The sequence below is a fragment of the Dermochelys coriacea genome, chromosome 7, assembly GCF_009764565.3.
Source record: "Dermochelys coriacea isolate rDerCor1 chromosome 7, rDerCor1.pri.v4, whole genome shotgun sequence".
Taxonomy (NCBI): domain Eukaryota; kingdom Metazoa; phylum Chordata; order Testudines; family Dermochelyidae; genus Dermochelys; species Dermochelys coriacea.
In genome coordinates, this window is record NC_050074.1 from 108,566,920 (window position 1) to 108,588,821 (window position 21,902).

Consider the following 21,902-nt stretch of genomic DNA (forward strand, 5'->3'; position numbering starts at 1 on the left):
CTAGTTATGAGTAGAGGTCCCTATGTCCGGTCTCTAGAGATTTTATTTTTAAGCATTTCTTGAAGACTCCTTCTTGGAACAAATCTAGAAAATTAATGAAATAAGAGGAACATTCCAGCTGCATATGTCTATATAGCTATCTATTGTTTACTAGTATCTATGAGGTCTGAGTTATAGATTCAGAATTACCATGCTATGAATCCAAAGTGACTTTTCTTGCCCTGGTGTCTAGAGAATCCCTGCATAATTCTAAGCCAGGTAGTAACACAGCATACTTCCTAGACAATAGTACTGCCGTTTTGTGACAGACTATACTCCTTGAATGTCGACAGTGTCAGTGCATGCAATGTTATGATGCCTGACTATCTGTTGACATAAGACATAGGGCAATATATCTTCTAATTGATTCTGTAGCTATCTGAATTACATCTGAAAATTCTCTGTCACTTTTCACACCTTTGTTTTTTGCCAATAGTTATTTGATACATTAATTGTAGCTATTTATAGATCCTTGCCTCAGAGGATCTGAAATGGGAAAGGATATTTGATGCTGCTCCTTAAAGAGTTAGATTTCCTCTATATAAGAGGGAATAGCTAAAGACCTTTCAGGGAAAGGTAAACATGAATTGTGATAATTTTGGTGTTTCACCTTATGAAGCTGAAAAGGGTATTGCTATATTCTCCTCTATATATCAGCCCTCTTACCACCAGGGTGGAAATATGCTTTTAAATATAGCAATAGTCTCTCTTGGTGGCAAGAGAAGGAAGGCACTTTGCTATTATGTATTAAACCATTGGAGCTGTGTTCTAATAATACATACAATCTATCCTGTAAATTACAGTCTTTTATTCATCCTACTTCTGTCTATGATTCTATATGTTATAGCTCAATTGTTTTGCATTCTATATTTTCAGACAGTACCGTACTCCTATGGGGATTTTAGATGTTAGTTGGTCCGAAACCACATAGAAAAGATATAGGAGAGAAAAAAAAATAAATGAGCTGCCCTTTTCCAGTTGACTAAAGTGAGCTATAAAACACTAAAGTACAAAGGAGAATTAACATCTGCTCAAGTTTACTCATCATAAACACACCTGAATGAAAAGCACTTCTTGTTCTGTGGAGCAGAGCCAAATGAATGATACACCAAGATAGACGTTTCATGCAGTTATATGCAAGAGTTCCCTTCCTGCATTTCAATGGCTAAATTAGAGGTAACACGATAGTAAAATATGCAGGCAGCCTCAGGACTCATATATTCTTTCATTCTGAAGCCTTTCCATAACTAAAAATGAAACATAATTGCTAACTCCCCATTCCTTCTCTAAAATGTCATCGAAATGGTTTCAGCTCAGGAGCAGTAATGAGAAGTTCATTTTCTTAGCAAAATGTACACATAGACACTTTCTTTGAAAAGCTCCCCCCAGTATTTTAGGTGTCACCACATATGACATTTTAGCCAGGCTGTGCTAATGACTTTCTCTTTGCCTTTGTCGTATTTTCAGTTTGCCACAACAAGAAAAGATCCCGAGTTAAATCTATAACTTTTATCATTTCTCTAAATCTTTTTCCTGCTGATTTGTATTTGGATAGCTCATCAATGCTGCCCTCTATAGCCAGCTAGATAGAAAAACAACCTAAATAATAAAAAAAAACGAGAGACAAATGGAAGAAAACTCAATGTGGGGAGGGAAAGCACAAACTGAAATCATTAATATGAAAAAAAACTCTGAGTGGAAAAGATCTAATTAATAAGCCGGAATAATAGTACTTTTAACTTGTATAGTGCCTTCTCCCTGAGGATAATGAAGCGCTTTCCAAATATTATTGAGAGAAAGTTTGTTTTAAGTTCACACCACCTCTTCTGATGCTGGAGAAACTGAGGCACGGAGAAGTTAAGTGATTTGCTGTTTTGGAGCTTTCATCAGCCAGGGCTGTGAGTCCTATTCAGTCTGCCTTGATGTTACTCTGCCAGGCAGAAACTCATCCCCGTCTCAGCTGTCGTCCCAAACATCTATACCTTAGCCAAGAATGCAATGTATGGGTTATATGGATGAACTCACAGACTCCCCTCCTAAGGAGAGCTGGGGTTTGGTAGCTGCAGACACATTACACAATCCCTCCAGAGGAGGCCCATGAGGTTCCATGTTTGTCTGTGCAACTGTTGGGTGTGGAAAGGCTGAAAAACTCCTGCAGTGAGTCAAGTTCAGTATCGGGCCGTTAGTGTTAATTTCTCCTCTGCATGTTGCCTGTGTAGAGGCAGGCATGCCCTTTTCTTCCTGACTTTTTTCCCCGTCGATGCTACTGTGCAACGATCATGTAGCATCGTCTTACAAGGCTGGGGCAAACGAAAGAGAAACCTGCGTATGAGATTCCAGCAGTAGTAGAGCATTTAATAAAAGGACTAAAGAGAGTCCATATTAATTCCCTGCCACCAAAGCTTTGTGATTTTGGGATATAGACTCTCTGGCTTCCTTGCTTTCCCTTCATTGTTAGCCTAACTCAGGAGTAGGCAACCTATGGCACGTGTGCCAAAGGTGGCATATGAGCTGATTTTCAGTGGCACTCACGCTGCCTGGGTGCTGGCCACCGGTCCGGGGGGCTCTGCATTTTAATTTAATTTTAAATGAAGCTTCTTAAACATTTTAAAAACCTTATTTACTTTACATACAACAATAGTTTAGTTATACATTATAGACTTATAGAAAGAGACCTTCTAAAAACGTTAAAATGTATTACTGGCACGCAAAACCTTAAATTAGAGTGAATAAATGAAGACTTGGCACAACACTTCTGAAATCTTGCCAACCCCTGGCCTAACTTAACAGTGACATCTGACTGTTATGCATTTGGAATAGAGTTACTCCTTTTGTGACTTGCAACTCACTCGCAGCATTTCACAGTGATCTTAGGTTGTGTTGTAGTCAAGATTTTCTTAATCTTGGGACCACAGAGAAAAGTCAGGAGACACTCTAGAGCTCTTACATTATTTGACTCATGTTCCAGTAGTTGAGCCATGTCTTGGGGGTGAAATATTTAATTTTGCTTCTGCAAGAAGTTTTTCTTTTCATTAGTTACCCTTACCTGCACTGGTAAGAAAATACAGAGAGGTACTTATTTCTTTTGGGCAGTAAATTAATTAGACAGTGAAACTGCCCTTTCTTGCTAGACTCATGTGATTTCTTGCCAGGTAATCACCTGTACTCATGTTGGACAATACCTTGGTCCACAAATAGCTCTATTGGTTTAATTGAGGTTTGCTTGCAGAGTAAAGTGTGAGAGTCTGGCTTTAACGAAATAAAATAATAATGGAGATTGGAAAGGAAATGCATGTAAAATTCCCTTTCTCATGCACAGAAGCAGAAAAGAATGGAGACCCTTGTCCTTCTGACTGTTGTTTTCTGTCCGTATTTCTTTCAGTACAGGGGGTAGGCAACATACAACTATCTTAGTTGATAGAGTTTAATGCATAGGTTACATAAGGTATATATATCTGCTAAATCCTAAAACTGTGCTTCCATGATAGACCTAACTTCACCAAAGAAGGATGCATCACAACATCTGTTACATCCCTTCATGACACATGTGATAATCAGTTGTAGGATTAAACCCCAATTCACAGCAGGAGGCCATGTGGAGGCACATTTGCCCAGCAGGGTCTATTAGAGGCATTGTGCAATTCTGCCTTCTCTGTTCAGCTTGTGTAGCCACCCAGGCATGGGTGGAAATGACCCTATAGTTTTGAATACTGCTACAGTAAGAAAACAAGGAAGTCCACATTCTGGACTCAAGACCCAATAGAAGGTCAACATGAATAAAATCTACAGAACCTGAGAAAAGCAAGAACCCATAGTGGAACTCTGTCCTTAGCTTTCTTGGTTATGCCTTGCAGCATCTCAATAGCTGAGTAGATTAGAGCAAATTGAAAGCATACTGTTCATGATTTTTAAGAAGGAATATATACAAGATTCATCATCATGTTGGTAATGTCGCAGTCCATAGCATCTAAGGATCTACTCTAGTGTTACACAGGATGGGCAACAGGACCAAGCCCCGCGCAACTCTATAGATGAAAATCGTTTATGAGGAGCAACTGCTCTTCTCATCCTCTGAAATCATTCTGAGAAGAAAGAGCAAACACACCAGTACTCCATAGTTAATAGCATTGGAGGTTGCTAATAGGTCCAATAATAGGCACATAATAATTCAATTCCCATCCAAAGTTTAAGGGTATCAATTCCCAAAATGTGGTCCATGGAGCACTTGCTGGTGGTCTAGCACAACTCATTTTCATCTGTTTCTACAGATGTCCAATTATAGCATTAATGATGCCACAGGGATGTTATGTGATAATGAGAGGGAGAGGATCGGATCCATACAATTGTGAATAGCTGGGGAAGATGATCCAGAAGACAATCGTTTTGTAAAGATATGATCGATGCTATTAAAAATTTGAGAGCCTCCTGCCTAGGAGATTGCTCACTAGTATGACAAGTGCCTTGTCATAGCTAGGTTTGAGTATATTGATGGAGGGAAGGCTGGTGTTAGCTTGTCTTGATTTGGAAGATTCACAGAATTTATTCACATTTTCCATTTCACTTGGCTTGGATGATTGAAGACACTTTCATTTTGGTTGCAAGTCAGTTTCACTTCCGGGTTTTTACGCATTGTTGTGGGGTTACCATGATCCAATTACCTCATTACCCTTCTTCAGATCCCCCCTTAAAACTCTTTTTTGCTGTGATGCCTACAAAGACATGACAATGTTTAGGCCACGGTTACACTGATACACTATCCTGTTGATCAATATTGTCTCAGTGTTTACTTGTACTGCTCCGTCTGTCTGTATCCTTCCATTGTCTCATCTTTTGCTTGTCTTGTAAGTTCTTTGGTGCTGTAACCAAAGAACTTTTGTTCTGCGTGTATACAGTGCTGAGCACAGTGGGCTCCTGATCCATGGTTGGGGATCCTAGGCACTATGATAATACAAATAATAAATCAGAAATGTTTAAGTCTGAGTTTTTCTCCACTTTGCTTTGCAATGAAACCATTACAACTTCTATTTTGTAAATCCTTTAATTCCTCCCCCTCAACCTACATTTTGTGTCTCAACTAAGTTGAATGGCATCCTTTAGAAAAGAAAGTGGTATTACATGATGCGTGGAATGTTAGCGTACCTTTGAATTTCCTGGCTTTTGATGGTTTCATATATATCCTCATTATTTCAGTGTTTTTTCTTTTTCTGACTACTATTTAGAAACAGATCCATCTCATATTTGTATGCCTACTGTTTGATTCATTGATCTTTAACTTTACATACTGAATTTATACAGCAGTCATTTTTCTTCCTGTCTGTCTCTCACTCTTCCCAACCTCATATTTTACATTTTGACTTACCATCATAACAATGCGATGTTGCTGTAAAACTCTCACTGGCACATGATCATAGAAGATTAGGGTTGGAAGAGACCTCAGGAGGTCATCTAGTCCAACCGTCTGTTCAAAGCAGGACCAACCCCAACTAAATCATCCCAGCCAGGGCTTTGTCAAGCAGGGCCTTAAAAACCTTTAATGATTCAGCAGTGGGAGCTGTACCTTTCCAGTGATCTGATTTAGGGAGGCAGGCAGTCATTTTGCTGGCCAAAGAAGCACTGTGTAAATGAGGGGAAGCAGAATGGAGACAGGAAATAGTAACTCAGACATGATGCTTAGTGCCAGGCTGATTGGGAGTGCTGAGTTATTGTGATGGTGGCTGAAGAAATTAAATAACTGAGGGGTACTCACATCAAATTGATACAAATGTAATTTTAAAACTATATTAAAATATTTTAAAGGTTTTTAAAAATTATAAATTACAGTTTCACAGCTATAGCAGTGCAGTGCACAATAGGATTGCACAAGTGTAACTTAGAGCATAATTTGGCCCATCATGTAGTGAGGGGTGGGGTTGGGGGGGTGACACATGTAGGCAATTGCCAGTATTGGAAAAATAGCAATCCCACAACTGTGTGGTGATCCTGGACCACCATCTGGTCTCCAGAGTTCCTTGTGATTCAGCATTGAGCTATGGATTAACCCATACCCTGAGTTTATGAATGATGGGTATTATTTATACTGTTGTAACACTAGTTGACAGAAGTCATATAGAGTACCAATAGGAACACTAAGCCTTTCCACTGTACATAACCAAGGCAGCAGAAAAGTCATGCAGGCAGACTCAGAATTTTCTGCATGCCATGATGCAGTTTTCTCCATAGCAAAGCGGAGATCAGTTTTAGGGGAACCACTGGGAAAGGGACCAGTGGGATCATGAGTGACCACTTGAATCCATTGTTCATCTCTTCCCTCCTCCCATGGAATGGCAGGGATTATGCCAGCTCCTGCAACCATAAGCCTGCATTAGTGGCAGTGGACCTGGTAATCTGTGTACTGGGTGGTACTGAGAAACCGGTGTCAAGCCTATATATTCAGGAATTGTGCAGAGGTCAAGGATTTAGACTTTGGCAGTTAAAGGCTTAACTACCATAGTTAGAAGGAAAACTTGAAAATATTACACCAGGAACTAATTCGACCTCATAAACTAATGTCCATTAAAGAGGCATTGTTTACAAAGAACAATGTGAAAAAATCAGAGAAAGAGAAATGACAGGAACTAGAGAAAGGCCACCAGATGTGTATATGCAGCCTCCTATTGACCCCTTGAATTGCATAATCCATGTTATTGGGTCCAAGAGGTAGAAGTTTTGAAGCTCTTCAAAACATCTCTGCAAAAATGAAGCTGACAAGTACTCACTGTGTATATCTTTGGAGTAAAGACTTTGTCAATGTGTATTTAACATGCTGCCTTTTGAAAATGTGGTTCTTCCACTTGGATAGTGAATCGCTTAGTTAATGCTAATCAGGAACCTATAAAACAAAACAGTTCTAGAAGTCACACTTACAACAAATGAATCAAATAATTTATATGGAGCATTAGACTCCCTCTTGCTGGATCCCACAAGAGAAAATTGGCCATGATAATTCAATAGCCATGTTAAGTCTGAAAATCAGTGCCAAGAACTCAGACTTTGATTGGAATTAAAGCAATGAATTGCTTCCAGAATGTGTCCTGTTTTCTGATATTGGAGGGGTAAATTTTCCAAGCCATTCCTGCAAAATCATCTGACTTTATTGTGAATGGGATTTTTTTCTTTTTGTATTGGTTTGAAACGGTATCCCTTGAACCAAAATTATAGAACAACTTGTTTTATAGAGATGCATTTTCAGAATCTGTCCCAGATTTGCAGGGCCTGCACTGATTTCTGTTTTGCACCTGCAATCTTCAAAGTGTATATCAAAAAGAAAAAAAATTAATGGGTGGATATTAGGCCTTTTCCTGGCATTACACAATCTGACATTCTTGTGATCTTCTTATATCTAAACCATGTGCTACTGAATGAACCTAACATCCAGTGGCCCTTCATTGTTTACCATGTTTTTGAAAGTGGTATTATGATGATTTTTTTAATCTTAAAAGGCTGTGAATGTTCAGTTTTAAACTAGGATTTAGTTTTCATCAATGTAATTTTTTCTTAACACTAACAACAGATGGTAGCAATATATCCATGTTCAAGAACACATTTTATATGTGACTGAACTCAGAGTAATTGCCACATCATTTGGTAAATTGGTATTACAAATAAGTCTCAGGGGTGGTAATATGATGACTCATGTATGTCATCACTATTAAAATATCCATGGCACAGTTAGGAACCAGAGAACTTAAAGCTCTTAATTATATGAGATGTAGCTATGCAAAGCACCTATATGTTGGACTTGCTAATTCTTAGGAGCCCAGTGTAAACTGTACTACCACTCTAATATTATATTTACACATTCGTGTCATGCTTGTGGTTGTAGGAAAAGGAGCCTTACTGACAAGCTTCAATATTAAATGTCTAAAGAATAAAGTATTAATTATTATTTATTAATTAGTATGCATAGATGTAGCAGGAGATGGAGGTGTTTGGCAAAAGAGCCATAGAAAGCCAAATCATTTTGCTGCGTGACTGTGAGTTTGATTGCTACAAACATTTTGTTCCATGGTAATTATTATCTGTCTTGCGGCCTCTGCCCATGCCACTTTAGACAGGAAGCAACATGCCTGGACAGCTTTTTCAGTTTCATTAACTAACACAACATAACAAATATTTATATTTGCCACAAACATTATTCCAGCTTTGTTTTAACATACATACTTGTGTTTGGGCTGATAAATAGCCAGGAACATTTTGTCAGCACAATAAAGAGTAAAAGAACAGGGCAGTGGAAACAGGCTGATGCTACTCTCCAAACTGTAATAAGACCCCTGGGAGAAAAGTAGTGGTAATTGTAATAAGACTCCAGATAGACTTAAAAATTATTAGAACAAATGAGAATTGACTCCAACTTCCTTCTTTCTTTAAACTGTCAACACTCTCTATGCTTTTTGGTTCTAAAATACCTGTCTTCAGCTCAGCTAAATTTCATCTATTTTTTTTTTTACTTCCTCACAAAGTTTTAAAAAGCTTAAAATGCTTCTTTCAGTGTCACTTTGTATGTGTTATCAAATCCAGCTAAAATGTATGCACTAATGAATTTGTCAGATTATTTATACAGTAGAGAGGTGGTGAAAAGGTCAAACAATAATCTGAGCATCTCTAAATATGGAAATATTTGCCCATCCCAACAGCTAATACTTAGCTAACTCCCATTAAAGAAAACGCTCAGACCACTAACATTAGAGGTATTTCCAGTAGGGATAAGGAGGTTTTAGTACCATTATACAAGGCATTGATGAGACCTCACCTAGAATACTGTGTGCAGTTCTGGTCTCCCATGTTTAAAAAGGATGAATTCAAACTGGAGCAGGTACAGAGAAGGGCTACTCGGATGATCCGAGGAATGAAAACTTGTCTTATGAAAGGAGACTTAAGGAGCTTGGCTTGTTTAGCCTAACTAAAAGAAGGTTGAGGGGAGATATGATTGCTCTCTATAAATATATCAAAGGGATAAATACAGGAGAGGGAGAGGAATTATTTAAGCTCAGCACCAACGTGGACACAAGAACAAATGGGTATAAACTGGCCACCAGGAAGTTTAGACTTGAAATTAGAGGAAGGTTTCTAACCATCAGAGGAATGAAGTTTTGGAATAGCCTTCCAAGGGAAGCAGTGGGGGCAAAAGATCTATCTGACTTTAAGATTCTACTCGATAAGTTTATGGAGGAGATGGTATGATGGGATAATGTGATTTTGGTAATTAATTGATCTTTAAATATTCAGGGTAAATAGGCCTAATCCCTTGAGATGGGATATTAGATGGATGGGATCTGAGTTACCAGGAAAGAATTTTCTGTAGTATCTGGCTGGTGAATCTTGCCCATATGCTCAGGGTTTAGCTGATCGCCATATGTGGGGTCGGGAAGGAATTTTCCTTCAGGACAGATTGGAGAGGCCCTGGAGGTTTTTCACCTTCCTCTGTAGCATGGGGCATGGTTGACTTGAGGGAGGCTTCTCTGCTCCTTGAAGTCTTTAAACCACGATTTGAGGACTTCAATAGCTCAGACATAGGTGAGGTTTTTTGTAGGAGTGGGTGGGTGAGATTCTGTAGCCTGGGTTGTGCAGGAGGTTGGACTAGATGATCAGAATGGTCCCTTCTGACCTTAGTATCTATGAATCTTTGTTTTAGGCAGTGGATGCTGTTTTGAACAGCAAAGGGGGAAATAGCTCCCCTACATCATTGTACGGTGTTGCTTCCTGCAAAATATGGGAGGTGATTGTTTATAGGAGAAACATTGTATTTTCTGTGAAATAAGAGATTTTCGTCTTGCACAATTATGTGAAATTGTGCAGTTTGTTCCAAGGTACAGTCCACGGTATGATTAAAACTGGTCTAATAGAGAAAATGATAGACTAGTGATATGTTCATGAATAAACCACTAAGATTCAATTTGTTGCTATTTTGGGAGTTGTGCTATTTGTTGTTCAAGACTCACCATTTTAAGTGGAGCTGGGACACAGGATCTCTCCCCTTCATGGAATGATGATGGAGAGCAAGTCAGATGCATCAGTTGCTTTAGATTATACTCTACAGAGTATAGCCAGGAAAGCCGAAGGGTGATGAAGGAGAATAGAGAATTGAAAAGTCATTTTCAGGAGAGCACTTCCTTTGTTTATCTGCTTGCTGTGCCCAATATTACTGAGACCTTCTTAAATAAAAGCACTGAGACACGATAGTGAGCAATATTCTAATGAATTGTCTCTGACAGTGATATTTAACATGCAGTACACTAAAAAGGAAAGACATGACAAAGGTGGCGGAAGGGATATATAGTTGGGAATACTGCAATGACATTAAGAAAAGCTGAATTTCTCAGGGACAACTTCCTAATAGTGACAGGTGGTAGACAGGGGCACAATCTTCCAAGGGAAACGGTGGATGGTCCCAATGCTTATAATGGAGAATAAACTGAGAGAGAGTGGTCCTATCCTGACATCAAGGTGACCTAGAGGATTATAAATCTCTCCCCTCTCTAATGCGGTGGTTCTGAATCTGGGAGTCAGATTGTGATGCCTAGTACCTATCCAAATGAAAGGTTTCAGAGTAGCAGCCATGTTAGTCTGTATCCACAAAAAGAAAAGGAGTACTTGTGGCACCTTAGAGACTAACAAATTTATGTGAGCATAAGCTTTCATGAGCTACAGCTCACTTCATCGGATGCATTCGGTGGAAAATACAGTGGGGAGATTTATATACACACACAGAGAACATGAAACAATGGGTTTTATCATACGTACTGTAAGGAGAGTGATCACTTAAGATGAGCTATTACCAACAGGAAGGGGGTGGGGGAGGAAAACCATTTATGGTGATAATTAAGGTGGGCCATTTCCAGCAGTTAACAAGAACGTCTGAGGAACAGTGGGGGATGGGGGGGCAGAAATAACATGGGGAAATAGTTTTACTTTGTGTAATGTCCCATCCACTCCCAGTCTCTATTCAAGCCTAAGTTAATTGTATCCAGTTTGCAAATTAATTCCAATTCAGCAGTCTCTCGTTGAAGTCTGGTTTTGAAGTTTTTCTGTTGAAGGATAGCCACTCTCAGGTCTGTAATCGAGTGACCAGAGAGATTGAAGTGTTTTCCAACTGGTTTTTGAATGTTATAATTCTTGACGTCAGATTTGTGTCCATTTATTCTTTTACGTAGAGACTGTCCAGTTTGACCAATGTACATGGCAGAGGGGCATTGCTGGCACATGATGGCATATATCACATTGGTAGATGCGCAGGTGAACGAGCCTCTGATAGTGTGGCTGATGTGATTAGGCCCTATGATGGTGTCCCCTGAATAGATATGTGGACTGTCCATAGCTCATCTTAAGTGATCACTCTCCTTACAATGTGTATGATAAAACCCATTGTTTCATGTTCTCTGTGTGTGTATATAAATCTCCCCACTGTATTTTCCACCGAATGCATCCGATGAAGTGAGCTGTAGCTCATGAAAGCTTATGCTCAAATAAATTTGTTAGTCTCTAAGGTGCCACAAGTACTCCTTTTTTTTTTTAAATCCAAATGAAAATCACTCTGGAGCTTACCTAAGCTATATATATTATTACTACTTCTCTCTTCTCAATATGATTGATCTGTGCAAATGTGGTCTCTCTCTATGTTATAACCATAGAGGATGGGAATGCTCACAGAATTATTGGAATGTACCTTGTTTTTACTAGAGCTGCTCGGACCTACCTGAAGGCTGATGGAAAGACCCCAGTGGGATTGTTTGGAAAAGCTTGCAAACTCCCTGCAATTTGTCTGTCAAACACAAGCAGAGAAAGAAGCCAGGAGCTGTCAATATTTATATATTTTGACTTGGAGATGCAATTTTTTTTTTTTTTTTTTATGAAGGGAGACCAGTCTGGGAGAGGGGAAAATTTCTTGAGCTTAGGACAAAAATAGCACATTTACCTATGTATTCTTTTTCCTCTCTCAAAATTTCCTCCATTGACTTTGGTTCTGCTCTCATTGGACTACCAGGCTCTGAGAGCTTCTATAAAAATAAAACCTAAGTGAGCGTGCGTGCCAGGTGGGATATTTTTTCCCAAGCGCTCACAGGTCTAATTTTCACCACATGTTAACAAGTGTTTGCAGTTTTAAAGATGTGTTGAGTAATTGCACATGCAAGATATCTTCTCTTTAATGGTCCCCGTGCGTTCAAAGGCCTTTTATGACAACACCCCTGTTGACAATGGAATTGCGGCCTTGAGTTTATGCTTAAGTGGGTACTGGTTTCTGTTGAAATACAATTGGTAGCACTTGCATATTCTTGTTTCCTTACTTTAGCTACTGAAAGACACTGTTTTAATCTTTTTCTCTTGAGTGGGATCAAGTATGGGCCATTACAATTCCTGTTTCCAAAGGACAATAGTAAGCTACTTGCAAATACAATTACTGGGGTTACCAGTCTGGTTCTTTTGCACATAATGAATGCTAGAGCTGGTCAGGAAATTTGACTTTTTTTTAATTAAAAAAAATGTCCATTTGTCCAAACTGACATGTTCATGGAATACGTTTAGGCTTAAGGACTTTCCTGACAAAAAATGTTGAGAAAAAAGTTTTGAAATTGTCAGTGTTTTATTTTGACATTTTTAAAATTAAAAATTCCAGTTTTCTAGTTCAAAGCAACCTTTTCTTTAAAAATGTTAATAATTAAACTGAAAAAAGGGTTCCAAAAGAAAAAAAAGTCAAAATTGAAACAAAACATTTCCAAATTATCTAAATGAAACAAATGATTGACCTGAAACAAACAAAAAAAAAGAAAATTCAGTGTTTCAGTTTGCGAATATCTTCCAGATTTTGACATTTCATCCTGATTAGAGATAAGAAAAAATTTCAAACTCTCAAATTTTTTTTTGATGGGAAATCACTTCCTAATCATTACAAAACTAGCTGACCACACCGATAGCCTTCATTATTGTAGTTTCAGATGGTGCATTGTGCTTTGCCAACATGTAAAGACCACAGTCAAAAAGATTTTTGCAATCTAAATTAGACAGTCGTGCTACATAGTGTCAGAAAACAGTTCAACTATGAGACAGGAGAGACAACGGGCCAGCTGTGTCAGAGGAGTGACCAGTGCAGCTGAGAAGCAGGATGGCCACAGGTCCTGGTGCAGATCAGATGGTCAATAGCAGCCAAACTTAGGATAGCTAAAGTATAATATGCCTTGGGTACACACCCTTCTCTTCCTATAACTAAACCCTCCCTGCACCAGTGACCAGGAGGGGGATGCCTTAGGAGCTACTATACCATCCAAGGATTCTCTGTCCACGTGGAAACTTCCACTGGAGGGCTAAGTTGGTTTTAGGGTGCTTTCTGCAAATCCTTAGTACATGGCAGGGCCTGGCACTACATCTGAAGAAGATCAAAGTTAGAACAAAAGGAATAGGTTTGGAGGGAGGGGGAAGTGATTGGTATAGGTGATCTTTGGGGGTCATCTAAATAAAAAGGGATGGTTTGAAAGAAGATTTGAGGGCAAAAGTGGGACATGGGGAATAAAGACAGCTATTGGGAGAGAACATTGGGGTGTCTGTTGTATGTTTTTAGATATAGAAGAACACTTTTCTAGCACTGGGAGCTTGGTAGCATATTTGACTTTGGGCAAAAATGATGCTGAAGCACATGCCTGTGGTTGGGGTAAAAAGTAGGAACTCCTGTCTTTGATTAACATTTAAAATGTACTTTTAAAGCAATATATTGTGAAAGCTCATTGTGAGCAAAACTGTGTTTGTAACCATTTCCGTGTTTTTTCTTTGGTCTCAACGTGCTATATAGTCTGGTGCTTTATTTGAAATAACATACATAAATAGCCTGGTAAGTATTGTGTAAATAAAAAGATTCTAGGAGCTAGAATTAACAGACATGTATTCGTAGCAATTCTGGGAAAGTGGCTGACAATTAGCTGCTCCACGGTGTTATCTGTGGGTGGGAGCGCATAGCCACCCACCTCTCCCTGCTCTGCTTGGAGGAATATAAAAAATGTCTGCTACAAAGAAATGGTTATTAAATTCAAAAAGCAAGCTTCCACAATCACTTATTACTTGTAGTGTCATCGCATTCAAAGGCTTCAGTCAGTACAGGGACCCTCTTGTGCTGGGTACTGTACATAAGGAAGACAGTTTCTGCCCCCAAAGAGTTTGTGACTCATGATACCATAGTTTGGTTCTTTTTCCACCTCTAGCGGCTAGGCCACCTATAGAGGCTTATGCCTTTGAGCTGAGGTAGCTGTCTCTTAGCTCAAAAAATAGATGCTCATGGTTTAGATCCACTGGGATCAGGTTCAAATTGCATAGATAACCCCTCCAGATGCATTGCTACGCTTACAATCTAATTTAAGACACAAAACAAGTGATCTTGACAAACAAGAGGTGGAAAGAGACAGGAAGTGTGAAGGTCAGTTCTTTTAAAGTATGAACACCCTCAGAAAGAACTTGGTTCAAGAGAGTTATGGTAGGCTCAGTAACTTATACGTTGTGGGGGTTACCTTTCCTCTGTAGATGCAACACAGAGCTGATCAGAACAGATTCAGTTCCCTCAGAAGCAGCTTATTACCAAAGAAATTAAGAGGTTACCATGGGCAGGTGCACAAAGTGTACTATCCGCTATCACAGTAAGACCCAAGGGGAGAGACGCCTGCATCGGTCAGGCGTCGGTAGTTGGGGGTAGTGCTCTTTCCTCACACAATAATTTTTTTGAGTAATTCTATGTATATTTAGATACCTTAAGTCAAAGGTTAATAAACTGTGGCCAGTGGATCATTGGTTGCCTGTCCCCAGAATACCTGCTGGGGATCCACAGAGAGCTGTCTTACGGTCCTCCATATCTACAGCTGCTACCTCCTATTAAAAGACAGTTTATAATACATTAAATGCTTTCCTAATGTTACTCCTCAACATAAATGATTGATACAGTTGCCCCTGGGCTAATGGCAGGGAAGGTGGTATGTCTGATTGAGACTGTGAGAGGAGATGTGTTGTCCATGGGACAACCTCTGTAGTAAAATGACATCCACACTATGAAAAGGTTGGAACCCCTGGTTTATGCAGGTCATGCTTACTGCAGCTTACCAAAATCTCATATCTATGCTCCATTAGCCAGAAAAAAAAAATTCCAGCTGATTAAATCATAGGGAAATCTGGTCTGGCCAATTTAAAATAAAATAAAATAAAACAAAACACTGTGAAAAGAGTCTGTTTTCCTCTAAGCCACTTTAAACATAACTGGGTCATGTTGTGTAACCCACTAGCTGTTGCGGGGAGGGGAGGAGCTATTTCTCAGAGCCTTTTTGGAAATCATGCAGCAATGTTGCTTTGGTACAGACAGCCTTGGGACAGTTTGTACTTCTTTATGATGGCTCTGTAAATAAAAACCTGAGAGTATAAAACATGTGGGTTAGGCAGCTTGGCGGCAACATCAAACTAGTGCCCTGGTTTATGTCTAACATTCTTGGAATGAGTGGCCTTTAGGCCTCTCCCTGCCTTGCAGATCTCCAATAATTGCTTTCTTTTTGAACTGGTTAGGCATTCAATTGCATTCGAGGATATGGAGATTGTCATTCAGAGGGAAGCACCTTAGCCAGTCACTCCTTATTTTACCATTTCTAGATCTCCATATGTTCTTCTGAGCAATGTTCATATACATTTAACCACATACAGTCTATTCAGACCTCCTTTAAAATCCATAGGTGAAACCAGGGTTAGCCACAGTAAAACCTGGCTTCAGAGCTCAACAGTGCAACCTCTGGTTGCCCTCAGCTTTCATACAGAGTGCCTATATGAGCTGGAAGTTCTAGCATAACTTGCTTTGTCTTTATGTGAGCAACCGGGATGCTTGAATGTAGCTGGAGCATTACATGCAGGCACTTGGGGTCCCCGCAGGCTGCACGTTATTATGAAAAATAAAGGTGATTGTAATGTTTTGCATTTTGTGCAAATTTGCTTCAGCCCTCCAGCTCCTGTCCAGGTTGACATTGTGGCCTTTGATTGGGAAAACTGGGATCATCTCTTCCCCAAACTCTCTTTACCTTGCGTAACCTTAGAGCAAAGTGTTCACATTCGGATTCCTAAAATTAAACACCGTACTGTAAGCATGCACAGAGTCTGATTTCCAAAAGTGCTAAACATCTAGAATTTCCATTGGTTTCCATGGCAGCTGTGGGTCTCACAACCTCTGAAAACCAAGCTGCTTTTATATAGGTATCTAAATGGATTTAGATGGCTAACTTTAGTCACCCAATTTTGAATATTTTGGCCTTAGATTTTAATGAAGATGTGGCATATTCTGTGTACTTGAGCCTTTTTTCCCTTCATGGTTGCCTTGTGCCTCAGGCAGTGTCTGTCATTCGTTACTTGACCCCTCTTCCGGTAAAAATGTAGATGACACAAAGGGTCTGTCTACACTATGAAATTAGGTTGATTTTATAGAAGTCAATTTTTAGAAATCGATTTTATACAGTCAATTGTGTATGTCCACACTAAGCTCATTAAGTCGGTGGAGTACATCCTCACTACTGTGGCTAGCATCGACTTACAGAGCGATGCACTGTGGGTAACTATCCTACAGTTCCCGCAGTCTCTGCCACCCATTGGAATTGTGGGTTAAGCTCCCAATACCTGATGGGGCAAAAAACATTGTCGCGGGTGGTTTTGAGTACATGTCATCAGTTGCCCCTTCCTCCATGAAAGCAATGGCAAACCATCGTTTCAAGCCTTTTTTCCGTGCCATACCATGGTAAGCATGGAGCCCGCTCAGCTCAGCTCACTGTCACCGCTGCTGTTGTGTCCTGGGTGCTGCTGTCAGCAGACACTGCAGTACAACTGCTAACAGTTGTCATCCACTGCTTCCGCTGCAACTCTGTTCTCCTGCTCTTGTAAATGAGCTCACTCTCAATAGCAAATTTCTCCATGTCATCATCAAAGTTAGCCAGCCATCGCTTACACTGCAACTCTGCTCTCCTGGTACCATGAATCCACCACGCAGGTCCTATCATCGTTCTGTATAAATATCTATTCTCGTGGCATCCGTCGTCATCCACCGCTTCTGCTGCAACTCTGCTCTCCTGCAGACACCATATCACGGCAAGCATGGACCCCACTCAGCTCACTGTTGTTGTTGTGAGCATTGTAAACACCTCGCACATTATCCTGGTGTATATGCAGAACCGGGCTAAGAGATGCCAGCATGAGAACAATTTTGATGAGGACATGGACACAGACATTCCTGAAAGCACAGTGTGGCAAAATACCTTGTTCGCTTCAGTCCTTTTTAGCCTTGGAGACTCAGGTTTGGGGCAAGGTGAATCCTTATAGGTGGCACAAGGTCCTGCTACTCCTCTCCTCAGTCAGTCAGTCCCCTGTGCTTGTTTTCCTTCTGTTCTGGGGAGTGAGTGCAGCCTCCCGACTGGGAAAGTCTAGTGTCTTGCTGCAAACAGCCTACTGGCAACTTCCCTGCTCCTCTCACTCCCTCACTCTCCCCCTCCTACCACCCAGGGGAGGGTTTAAAAAGGTCCCAAGTAGTTGGAGTCAGCTGAACCTAATTGGTTCCCTAGCAACCCCTTTTCCAGCTGAACCTTATTGCCCTATGGTTCTCTCTCCTCAGTGGAGAGGGAGGGGCCTTTTAATCCCCTGGGACTAATTACTACCCTCCTTTTGTAGCTCTTTGTCATGGGTTTACCACAACGGGCTGTGGCAATTGGGACATATGGTGGCAGTGGGGCTGGTTGATACAGTGGAACACCAATTCTGGGCCCGGCAAACAAGCACAGACTGGTGGGACCGCATAGTGTTGCAGATATGGGATGATTCACAGTGGCTGCAAAACTTTTGCATGGGTAAGGACACTTTCCTGGAACTCTGTGAGTTGCTTTCCCCCACCCTGAAGCACAGGAATACCAAGATGAGAGCTGCCCTGACAGTTGAGAAGCGAGTGGCGATAGCCCTGTGGAAGCTTGCAATGCCTGACTGCGGTCGGGAATCAATTTGGAGTGTGCAAATCTACTGTGGGGGCTGCTGTGATCCAAGTAGCCAGTGCAATCATTGACGTTCTGTTATCAAGGGTAGTGATGCTGGGAAATGTGCAGGTCATAGTGGATGGCTTTGCTGCAATGGGTTTCCCTAACTGTGGTGGGGCGACAGACGGAATGCATATCCCTACCTTGGCACCGGAGCACCTTGTCAACCAGTATGTAAACCGCAAGGGGTACTTCTCAATGGTGCTGCAAGCACTGGTGGATCACAAGGGACATTTCACCGACATCAACATGGGATGGCCGGGAAAGATACATGACGCTCGCATCTTTAGGAACTCCAGGCTCTTCAAGCAGCTGCAAGAAGGGACTTACTCCCCAGACCAGAAAATTACCACTGGGGATGTTGAAATTCCAATAGTTATCCTTGGGGACCCAGCCTACCCCTTGCTCCCATGGCTCATGAAGCCACACACAGGCAGCCTGGACAATAGTAAGGAGCAGTTCAACTACAGGCTAAGCAAGAGCGGAATGGTGGTAGAATGTGCCTTTGGACATTTAAAAGCTCGCTGGCACTGTTTGCTGACCAGGTCAGACCTCAGTGCAACCAACATTCTCATTGTTATTGCTGTGTGCTCCATAATATCTGTGAGAGTAAGGGAGAGACGTTTATGGCAGGGTGGGAGGTTGAGGCAAACCGTCTGGCATCCGATTTTGAGCAGCCAGGCACCAGGGTGATTAAAAGAGCACAGCAAGGCACGCTGCGCATCAGAGAGGCTTTGAAAACCAGTTTCATGACTGGCCAGGATCAGGTGTGACAATTGTATGTATTTCTCCTTGATGCAAACCTGCCCCCTTTGTTGATTTTAATTCCCTGTAAGCCAACCACCCTCCCCCCTTCGAAATAAAGTAACTATTGTTTTGAAACCATGAATTCTTTCTTTATTAATTTTTTTTAAAAGGGAGATAACTGACAAGGTAGCCCTGGTGGGGTGGGGTGGGGTGGGGGGAGAAGGGAAGTTCAAGGTCACATTGCTTATTGTAGTCACACTACAAATCAAACTGTTTGAATGACAGTCTTCCGTTGCTTGGGCCATCCTCTGGAGTGGAGTGGCTGGGTGCCCGGAGCCTCCCTCTCCCTCCCCGCGCATTCTTGGGCATCTGGGTGACGAGGATATGAAACTTGGGGAGGAGGTCAGGCGGTTGTACAATGGATGCAGCGGGGGTCTGTGCTCTTGTTGGCTTTCCTGCAGCTGCACCAGATGCTTCATCACATCCGTTTGCTCCTCCATTAGCCTTAGCATAGCCTCCTCCCTCTGCTCTTCATGCTCCTGCCTCTGCTCTTTGCGCTCACTTAATGCTTTCCTAGCCTCTAACACTGAATGCCTCCTATCAGTGCGGGAGGACTGCATGAGCTCAGAAAACATGTCATCGCAAGTGCGTTTTTTCTGCCTTCTAATCTGCAATAACCTTAGGGATGGAGATGATAGGAGGAGCCTAGAAACATTTGCACATGGGGGGAGATAAAAAGAGAGAGTGATGCAGGTATGGGATGGATTCACAGTGGCTGTGAAACTTCCGCATGGGTAAGGCCACGTTCCTGGAACTCTGTGAGAGTAAAATTTAAGATGATACATTTCTGAGAACAAAAGGCAGACTCTTTCACAGTGAATCAAGCAATTCACAGCAGACAGCACATGTGCTTTAAGTACAAAGTCACATTTTGCATTTTATATTGAGCTCCTGCTGGTATGGTGACACATCACACATGGCTGGGCAACAGAATTCAGTTTCCATGCAGCCATGGTAAGACAAAGGGGACACGGGGTTGGCTTCTTATGCATAACATATGGGAATGGTTTCAAACTGCAGCACCATCCTTTCCCATAGCACGCAATGGGTTGGGTTTCACATTTAAAAGGAGGGGCTGTGGTTTTTGGGTGGATGTGCAACACATACCTCCCCCCACCCCACTGCATGGCTATTCTCCAGAATGATCCCTTTTAGCCAAGCGCAAACAGCCCAGCATGAATGGGGTCCTTTTACTGTTCATTTATAAAAATTCCCCTATTTCAACCAGGTGACCATAAATGATATCGCTCTCCTGAGGCTAACACAGAAAGATATAGACTGAATGTTGCTTGAATGTGACCAAAACCCAGGACCATTCGCTGCCATGCTTTGTGTTGCAATGATTCCAGAATACTTTCAGAGTACTTCCAGGAGAGCTTCATGGAGATGTCCTTGGACGATTCCTGCTCCATCCCCAGACATGTGAACAGACTTTTCCAGTAGCTGTACTGGCTGTGAATGCATCCCAATTCTTCAGGGCAAATCAAACATTAAATACTATTGCTTTTAAACCCTGTACTGTAGTTACAAAGGTGCACTCACCAGAGCAGTAGCGTAGCTAGAGGGTGAGTGGGGCAGTGGCCGCTCCTCCACCAAGCAGAAGTGGCACCTTTTACATTCTTTGGTGCCTTTTAAATTTTTACTCACCCGGCGGTGCTCCGGGTCTTGGGTGGCAGGTCAGGCTGCGCTCCGAGTCTTCAGCAGCACTTCGGCGTTGGGTCCTTCACTCACTCTTGTCTTCAGCGGCATCGCGGTTGTGTGTTTGGGGGTCCTTCGGTGCTGCCGAAGACCGGAGCGAGTGAAGGACCCAACACCGAAGTGCTGCTGAAGACCCGGAGCTCCGCCAGCTCAGTACTAGTGGGTGGTACCTTTTTTTGTCTCCGCTCCCCCTGTTTTCTCCACCTGGCTATGCCACTGCACCAGAGGTGCATTCTCCAGCTTCAGGATCAGGGATCCTGCCTTCGGAGGGTATTGGCTCCAGGGTGATTAAAAGGTTCTGGCTGCCAGGGAGAATGGATGCACTGCTTGCCTGCTGTACATTCTCCTCCTCCTCCTCCACAAAATCCTCCTCCCTGTTGTGTGAGACTCCCCCCTTGCAGGTGTCCATGGACAGTGGTGGGGTAGTGGTAAGGTCCCCTCCTAGAATGCCATACAGCTGATCATAGAAGCGGCAGTATGGGGCTCTGACCCGGAGCGACCGTTTGCCTCCTTTGTCTTTTGGTAGGCTTGCCTCAGTTCTTTAACTTTCATGTGGCATTGCTGTGTGTCCCTGTTGTAGCCTCTCTCCAACATGCCCTGTATGATTTTGGCAAATATATATGCATTTCTTCTTTTTGATCAGAGTTCTGCCTGCACAGATGCTTCTCCCCATACAGCAATCAGATCCAGTGTCTTCCTTTCGGTCCATGCTGGAGCTCATTTGTGATTCCGGGGGCATTTCATGGCCACCTGTGCTGCTGAGTTCACCATGCTGACCAAACAGGAAATGAAATTCAAAAGTTCCTGGGGCTTTTCCTGTGTACCAGGCTAGTGCATCGGAGTTCAAAGTGCTGTTCAGAGCGGTCACAATGGAGCACTCTGGGATAGCTCCAGAAGGCCATTACCATTGATTTGCGTCCGCACTACCCCAAATTTGACCCAGAAAGGTTGATTTTAGCTCCTTCCCTCACCAGGGAGGAGTACAGAAGTCTATTTTAAGAGCCCTTTAAGTCGACGGAACAGGGTTGGTTGTGTGGACGCAGTCATTTTAAAATCGACCTAACGCGGCTAAATTCAACCTAACCCTGTAGTATAGACAAGGCCAAAGACAGGATTGGATTCCCTTTGAGGTTAGTCTGTGGTGCTCCTTAACATAAATGGAAAAGTTGCTGTTGAGCAGTAATGCACACCCTTTCCAGCCCCAGGAGTACTAAAGAGATCCCTTTGAGCGAGAGGCTAGAACAGATTCAAACTCCAATTTCCTACATGAAAATAGCTTGCTCAGTTCACGGTTTATCTCTACAATGA